Genomic DNA, 6,796 nt, shown 5'->3' on the forward strand with positions numbered 1-6,796 from the left:
TCTTCAAAAGCATCAAAGAACACATACTGGAGAGAAACCCTATAAATGTAATGAGTGTGGGAAGGCCTTTGCAGCTCACAGTAATCTTCAAAGTCATAAAAGGACACATACTGGGGAGAAACCCTATAAATGTAATGAGTGTGGGAAGGCCTTTGCAGTACACCGTACTCTTCAGTTGCATCAAAGAACACATACTGGAGAGAAACCCTATGAATGTAATCAGTGTGGGAAGGCCTTTGCACAGCACAGTGGTCTTCAAAGTCATAAAAGAACACATACTGGAGAGAAGCCTTATGAATGTAATCAGTGTGGGAAGGCCTTTGCACAGCACAGTGGTCTTCAAAGTCATAAAAGAACACATACTGGAGAGAAGCCTTATAAATGTAATCAGTGTGGGAAGGCCTTTGCAGAGCTGAGTGGTCTTCAAAATCATAAAAGAACACATACCGGAGAGAAGCCCTATAAATGTAATGAGTGTGGTAAGGCCTTTGCAGTGCACCGTACTCTTCAATTGCATCAAAGAAGACATACTGGAGAGAAGCCCTATGAATGTAATCAGTGTGGGAAGGCCTTTGCACAGTACAGTGGTCTTCAAAGTCATAAAAAAACACATATTGGAGAGAAACCTTATGAATATAATCAATGTGGTAAAGCTTTTGCAGAGTACTTTGCAATTGCATAAAAGATCACACTGGAAAGAAACCCTATGAATGTAATCAGTGTGGTAAGGTCTTTGCAGCTCACAGTAATCTTTTTTTTTTAAATATTTATTTATTTACTTATTATGTATACAATATTCTGTCTGTATGCCTGAAGGCCAGATGAGGACGCCAGACGTCTTTATAGACGGTTGTGAGCCACCATGTGGTTGCTGGGAATTGAACAGGACCTTTGGAAGAGCAGGCAATGCTCTTAACCACTGAGCCATCTCTCCAGCCCAGCTTACAGTAATCTTAAGAGGCTTAAAAGATCTCACTCTAGGTAGAACCCTATGAATGTAATCAGAGTGATAAGACCTTTCCTGGCCATTATATTCATCAAGTGCATAAAACATACTAGAGAGAAACCCTATTATCATAATCAGTGTGGTAAGGCCTTTGCACATCACTGTCATTTTTAAAGGCATAAAATAACACACAGTAGAGAGAAACCATTTGATTTTATTCAGTGTGCTAAGACCTTTGCAGATCACAGTAATATTTACAGGCATACAAAAACACATGTTGGTGAGAAACAGTACGAATGAAATCAGTGTGATAAAGCCTTTTCATGTCTTATTCATCTTCAAATGTACAAAAGTACATATTCGGGAAAGAAACTGTGAGTGTAATTTGTGTGGTAAATCCTTTGTTACAATAATCTCCAACTACATGAAATAAACCCTTCTGGAGAGAAACTCTATGAATTTAATGAGTGTAGTTTTAAAAATCATGAGAAAAATCATATTGTAGTGAAACTCTTAAATGAATTCAGTGTGCTAAAGTTTTCTACTTTATACTGGAGTAAAACTTTTTGGTAATCACTCTGATAATGTTTTTTCATATTACAGTAGTCTTTGGGTACCTGAAGAAGAAATTGAGGGTTTATTCTAAATTATTTTTTAAGATATTAAGCCGCTGGGCGGTGGTGGCGCATGCCTTTAATCCCAGCACTCGGGAGGCAGAGGCAGGCGGATCTCTGTGAGTTCGAGACCAGCCTGGTCTACAGAGCTAGTTCCAGGACAGGCTCTAAAGCCACAGAGAAACCCTGTCTAGAAAAACCAAAAAAAAAATAAAATAAAATAAAATAAGATATTAAGCCAATACACTTAAAGTCAGTTAATCAACATTTATTCTGTAGAGAAAAATTGATAGTGTCAATGATCTGTTCAAGCATTTTGATACCTCTTTATTTTGTTTGTACCAGTAAACTGATGGCCAAAACCTAATTTATGAATAAATGAAGTCTTATGGGTAGGAGAAAGGTCCTTTCAAAGAAACATACCCTGGTCCTGAAATGAAATCCAAAGGAAACACTTTGGCCCTGAATCTAGAGCTAGTTAAAGAAACATCATGCCGGGCGATGGTGGCGCACGTCTTTAATCCCAGCACTAGGGAGGCAGAGGCAGGCGGATCTCTGTGACTTTGAGACCAGCCTGGTCTACACAGCTAGTTCCAGGACAGGCTCCAAAGCCACAGAGAATCCCTGTCTCGAAAAAAAACAAACAAACAAAAAACCAACATCACCCCCAAAACAGAGCCAAATGTTAAAAAGGGCAGTGTAGGAAATACACTTTGAATCTTAAACCAGAGTCAAAGAAACACACTCTACTCTTGTCCAACTGAACAAAGAACCAATCCCAGAGCTCAAATCTAGTGCTGGAAATATTTTAAAGTCTATTTATATCAGTTTGGAGTCTGAAAAAGGCACAAACTCATAAAGAAGAAATCACCATTCATAACAGTTTGTTAATGAATTTAACAATTCACAGTTGTCTTTAGCTTCAAGAATAATTGTTTCTCTTCATAGCCTTAAAGTAAGCAAATTATGTACCATGTTCACTCCACACTGGTGGAGGAGATCATGGCAGTGTGGTTCCTATTTTGAAACATGAGATAGTCACTAAAGTGTGCTCTGTTTGTGGCAAATCCATTTAGTGAAGTTTATTTTGTAGTCCTTATATTCCTTCTGTGACTTTTGTTCAGCTTCTGTTGTGCCTGTACCTAGTGATATGTATTTTTCTGCTGTAACGTATATAATGGAGCCCCCATCATATAATTGTCCCATTGGTTATTGAAATATCAGACCATGTTTGATCATACTTTTCAAGTAAGGGTGGTGGTTTGTTGCTCCTAGTTGAGTCTCATCTTTTCAAAAATTTCCTTGAGATTTGTTGTTTGTTATTTGTCTTAGCTTGGATGTCAGTAATGATTTAGGTATACATTTGAACTCATGATGCTTATGTGTTTTTCTCTTGAGTACAACAAGTCCAAGGGTAAATGATGAACTCCCAATGTGTGCTGTTTCTTCAAGAGATTTAACAATGTTAATGTTAAAAAGACTGATAAAAGAAATTATTAAGAAACATTAAATACCTCATGTATATATTCAAAGAAATATTTTCATTTATCTGATATAGATGTAGTAAAGTATGATAGTCACCCATCAACTGTGTATCTAATACCAAAGCTTGATGTTCTGTATGGATTTAGGTTAGCTTTATTGTCTTGCACAAAACAGTCTTTTTCCACTGATCCATCTCACTGGTGCTCAAATTCAACTTGAAGAAATATTACAACAGTAAAATTTGTTCATTTTGATGACTAGACATTTATAACACTTTCTCAGAACCAAAATTATATGCCAGAGAATTGTCTCATTTAGACAAATAAATAAATAGGGAATAGAGATTGAGGAAGACCTTTCATATCAACATTTGGCCTTCAGACACAAATGCTACACAGCACTTGGGGGGCCAGTCTCTAGATTACACAAAATTGTGTCAAAAACTAAATCAAAACCACACAGTGACAACAACAACAAAACAGACGGTGTGGAGGGCTAAGAAGACAGGTGGGCTAGTCTTGTGAGCTTAAGGATCTCAATTTGAGCCCCAAAATCCAATTTGAATAGAAAAAGAAAAAAAGGTATGGTCACAAGGAATTATAACACAAACAATGGGACATGTAGACAAATGGGTACCTTGTCTTGTTAGCTAGCCTAGTGTTTTTGAAAAGCTACAGAGCAATCAGAGACCCTATCTCAAAAGAAATAAAATAAAACTTGGAGAACTGACACCAGAGGTTGGCTTCTATCTTACACACACACACGCAACCATGAACTGCCAGGTTCTCTGGCAGGAAGAGCAGTAGCAGAGCCAGACCTGCCCAGTTCTCCCTGGGACTGAGCAGAATGGTGAGTATCAGATGTTCCAGCCCTTCCTCCCCCCAGGCCTCCAGGGAGAAACACACCCAATGGTTAGGATCAAAGCTCCTCAGAGCCGCATTGTCAATGGCCTGTTGGACCTGACATAAGATCTTTTGATGGTAAGGGGATAAAGTAACTTGGGGTGGGAGGTCAAGATTCTTTAGGAGTTCAAACAATGGAGCCAACTGTTCCATGGAAACAGATATCCATGGCCTCCTCCAATCTATTTTTCCTAATACCTTTTGGAGCTGAGGTAGGATATAGGAACCCTGAACGTGTAATTGGGTTTGGCTAGAAAAACAGAATCAAGGGACAAGATGGAACCCAAAATTGGAACACACCAATTAGCTATGAGGTCACAAAGGTCTGATGAAGTAGGCCTTCCCAAAATATTATCATCCATATAAATATAGAATAAAATATTGAAATGTTCCATTAAGGAGGAAAAGATATGTAACATATAATACTGACATCCCCTGGGGTAACAGTCTATTTGAACCTCCAATATGGGCCCCAGAAGTTAGTTGAGGGCAGTAAGAATGCAAACTTCTCTATGTCATCTGGATATATAAGAGCATGTTAGTAATAAGCCTGATCTATTGGCCAAGTATTTTCAATTATTAAGTCTCAGTGTGGTTACTTTGAAAAGGCAGGTAGGAAAGAAATGTCTGCTTAAAATGGCATTTTATCATGTGGCCAAATTCTCACATTAAACCTGAGAGAACATGGAAAAGGATTCTAAACACACATGAACACAGTCAAATGCAGCTTCTTGGTAGCTGCCTTTTCTTTGGTGGGTTATGCTAGCAGTGACTAGAGGCTTTTCTCCTTTAACAGGTGGCTTTCTGAATCAGCATTAGCAACAAAAACAGACAGCTCGTTTAAGAGACCCTCAGATCACTGGTACTGTGTCTTCTTTCTCTTCCTGACCTGAGAGCCCAGTTTAGGAACCTACTGGCCACACCCCTGTATCTGCAAATCAAAGAATGTGTGGAGGCCTGATTTGATTCTGTAGGAGTCAAGTTTACACATTTGTTTTTGGTGGCAGCTCACCTCTGCTCTGTTGTTCGACATGGCTGCCTCCTACAGAGTTTCTGGGAAGTATTACTGGGAATTACCTTCAACTCCTTCCCAGAATGTCCCTTCTTAGTCAGTAAACTTATCAACTTGGCTACCATCCTGTATACCCCATAGAAATTTACCATAAACTTCTAGGGCCAAGAATCAAGAATATGATTTCTGGCTTCTACCATGGAATAGTATTTTTCCCATTTTTGATTCTGTGTCCAATTTATTGATAGTTCAAAATAATGAGTCAGCTAAATGCATTGCTGTTAATTATGGTCTACAAACAAAAGTGAGGTTAAGAGATATTTTTGATGTGTCAGGATACAAAGTGATTCTTTTTTACTGTCACCACTAGGTGGTGCCAAAACATGAAAATAGTGTTATTGTTCTTGCTGGCCAAAGATGTAGAACCTGTTCTACATACAATCCAAAACCATACATACCCAAGGAACTAGGCAGCTCAAAACTCCTTTTGCCACCTAAACTGAATTTCCTGAATTCTTATTGTAGCAGGGGGTAGAGGAAAGTTAAAACATTCTCAACTAGGATGATACCCACAGCTCTATTATTCTAGATTCTAAACTATTTGTAAAACTTATCTCACAATACTGAACAAGGACTTCAACAATGAGAATTTCTACAAACCAGACTTTCAATTTTTCTATCCGTTTTCCCACTGAACCCCAAAAGAAATTTCTGTGTGCACATAGAGGACAGTGATATTATAAACACCTCTTCCATGCCCAGGCCTATGGATCATCCCTGTTCCTAGGGCATGCACACTCAGTTAAGTTTAAAGTCCAGGGTCCACTGCCTAGGTCAACACATGAACAAATATAACCAGTCTGTTTCATGGTCATCAAACTCCATGAATATCTGACAGTTCAGTCAACCTGTTCCTCCTGTTCAGAAGGCAATGCAACCACAATTACCATGGCATGGTCTCCCTCACAGCTTCCCAGAGCTTTATAAGAGTAGAAAACTAGAAAAATCCACAAACTACCTCCAAATGGTGCTCCTAATTCCTAAGCTTGTCCAGTGTCCTTTAGTAGTTAGTACCACACAATGGAGCCTCAGGACAACAGCAGCTCCCCTCCTAGATGAGCAGAGATCAAATGAATAAGAGCACACAGGCCTTCCTAGTTATACACTTCTACCCTAGGAGCAGGCTTAACTCTCTTCAAGGAAATTTGCATTTTAGTAGAAACACTTTCAGTCTTTCGGTGCACTTCCTGTTTCTCTTCCAAGATACAGTGTCCCTTTGCATGAATTCCATTACACATTCAGTGCCCAGTGCAGATAACCCCTGCTTCATAACTCATAATTTCTGGTGCTAAATATAGGGCACATTTAAACAGTAACTGCAGTTAAAGCAAAAAGAGGCCATGAATTAAAAAACAGTGAAGTGTCTGTGGAAGGGCAATGTTGATGGTATTTAAACAATGCTTATCACTAATAATTATTTTTAAAAGTTGAAATCGGTTTTATGGCCATGTGCTACAGAGTCAAGAGAGTTATATTAGAGTACACCAAGTTTTAGTCATACATTTTTTTCTCAGGATATTCATCTTAAACCTGTAAAAATAGCCATTGGTTTAGACAGGGCCATAGTATTTTATCCAGTAATATTTTGGTCAAACTAGTGTATCTTCTGCAATTTGGTTCCATAATAAATTCCATTCTTTATCCAGATTCTTGATTCCCTGGTCTGTGGAGGCTACAAATGATCGCTCAGAACATTTATCAATTGCTATAGACAGGATCTCATTCCCCATTTGCTCTGAGGATTTGGTGAGGTAAGAAGTGTGACTGTGGTGCTGCT

At 38.6% G+C, this 6,796-nt stretch overlaps 1 pseudogene; it reads left to right on the plus strand.

Annotated features, from left to right (window-relative positions):
* Nucleotides 1-3,770, plus strand: part of LOC101995939 — a 51,694-nt pseudogene extending 47,924 nt beyond the window's left edge.
* The last annotated feature ends 3,026 nt before the right edge of the window (nt 3,771-6,796 follow it).

This window comes from Microtus ochrogaster, unplaced genomic scaffold (genome assembly GCF_000317375.1).
Source record: "Microtus ochrogaster isolate Prairie Vole_2 unplaced genomic scaffold, MicOch1.0 UNK250, whole genome shotgun sequence".
Classification (NCBI taxonomy): domain Eukaryota; kingdom Metazoa; phylum Chordata; class Mammalia; order Rodentia; family Cricetidae; genus Microtus; species Microtus ochrogaster.